The sequence below is a fragment of the Otolemur garnettii genome, unplaced genomic scaffold (assembly GCF_000181295.1).
Source record: "Otolemur garnettii isolate 467f Iridium unplaced genomic scaffold, OtoGar3 scaffold00127, whole genome shotgun sequence".
Lineage (NCBI taxonomy): Eukaryota > Metazoa > Chordata > Mammalia > Primates > Galagidae > Otolemur > Otolemur garnettii.
The window spans coordinates 4,240,323-4,242,266 of NW_003852522.1; the positions used below are offsets into that span (position 1 = coordinate 4,240,323).

The window sequence follows — 1,944 nt, forward strand, 5'->3', positions numbered from 1 at the left end:
CAGGTGGAGTTCAGCAATAAATAACTTTGAACTTAAGGTGTCAATGTCTTTTAAGCCAAGTCAAACTATTTCACCAGTCAACCACCCTCCTCCCAACAAAATAATTACATAGCATCCATTTTCTAAATGCTCATTATGGGCCACACACTAAATTAAATAGATTATGTGTATAATCTCAGTCTTCAGTATTGATAAAGAGAACCAAGGCTGGGTATGTATGCTCTTCCTCAGGAAGTCACACAAAGGATACAGTCCCCTAGAGACACGTGGTCCTTAAAAATCGTGTACCTGTGGAACAGAGATCTTTCAAAGAGAAGCCTAAGGAGGCTCTTCACCCTAGAGGCAGCCTGAGGTAGCCCAGCCTAAGCAAAGGGCTTTCTGCAGTATTCCCCAACCAAAACCTTTTGGTCTAGTCCTGTCCACCCCAAAGCTCTACCACTGCACTCACCACTTCTTAAGGACAATCTTGTTCCAACGAGTGCCAGTTTGGGCTGCAATCAGCTTCTTAAGGTCCCCAATGGTGTCATCAGTGCTGAGCACAGAGACGTTAAGGCAAATGGAAAGAAGAGGTAGAACGAAAAAGACAATACAATCTGCCAAGTCCCCATCCGTCCCCTCTCCTGGATTTAACTAAAACCATCCTAACAACACAAACTGAGCTGCCTGCCTCATGCCAAGCATTCCCAGGGATCACTGCCTCCCGGCCTTCAGTGGATACTTGCATTTAACGCGGACCTTCTTCCCCAAACGGTCGTTGCAAACAACCTCGATCATCCTGGCTGGAGCTACCCAGGGCAGGAGTTGGAAAGCAGCAAAGTCAGAACTTCAGGAGTCTCCCAGGCCCCAGAAGCCCCAGCCTACAAGACTCCCAGTCCCAGGTCCTAACCCACCAGTTACTGGGTCCTCCGTTCACTCCCGAACACCCTTGGGTCTAGACCCAAGTCCTCCCAGGCCTTACGTCCCGAGTCCTAGGACCGAGGATCTCAGGCCGCCACAGCCCCGCATATTCTCGTCGCCTGAAGGACCGGCCTCAGAGCTCCCTGGCTTCACCTCCCGCCAGTACTGGACCCTTAGCGGCCAGGTCCCGGCAACTTTCCATAATTCCGGGCTGACCGCTCACCTCCAAACGCCTCGACCCTGCAGACACCACAACCTCCAGCCTCAAACGCTGGATCCTGGCCTATTAGTCGACGCTGGGAACCGGAACCGGAAGTGCTGTGCCGGAAGCTTCCGTTTCAGATGCCTTCCCCTCATGAGCTTCTGCAATCTGTTCGGTTCTTCGCAGAACCGGGTTTGAAGTTCCGGGATGAGACTTTGGTGTCCCGGGGTGCGGGGCAGGGGAGGAGGAGTGGAGAGCCGAAGGTTGGCATCTGGCCTGTTGGAAGCCGTTGTTTGAGGCCTTTCGGTGTGGGGACATCCTGTGTGTTGGTGGAGACGCTAAAAGGTCTTGAGGGAAAAGGTGACCTCCTGTTCCTGAGCCCGAAAAAGCCTTTTCTTGTAGCTTCAGGGCCACAGGAAACAGGGATAGGTTCCTGTGGTTATCCGGTCCAGTTCTCTGCCTTCATTAGGGTTAGGCCTCGTAAGCATTTTGTCCTCCCCTCCCCTCTGGCCATCGCGTCTAACCCCCGGGACACCCGAGATGCAGACTCCAGTCAATAAGCAGTCACTAAGCGAAGCCAGATCCTGGGCTGGACTCCACGTCGTGCACAACTATCAGTCGTCAACCTGCAATGCCCGCGTGAGGAGGCTGGAAACCGCCCAGTTGCTAAATTGCCCACTTCTGTATCTTCAAGGAGCACTTTATACCGGGGTCTAGGTCTGTGAGGGCTAGTGGGCAGCACCCCCCCCCCAACCCCATTAAACCAAACCGTTTCTACCCAGTGGAACTGTTGAATGATTCCTTCTGGACAGAGAAGCTTCTCCCAGTTTGATGAGTCTAAATTG

At 52.6% G+C, this 1,944-nt stretch overlaps 1 long non-coding RNA gene across 1 annotated transcript; it reads right to left on the reverse strand.

The window, feature by feature from the left end:
• Window positions 1-201: 201 nt before the first annotated feature.
• LOC100966917 lies at window positions 202-1,245 on the reverse strand. The gene is made up of 4 exons (XR_001161610.2): window positions 1,121-1,245; window positions 719-785; window positions 449-532; window positions 202-288 (listed from the first exon to the last, which is right to left on the reverse strand). It is a non-coding gene; the product is annotated as an uncharacterized LOC100966917 (long non-coding RNA).
• Window positions 1,246-1,944: the final 699 nt, after the last annotated feature.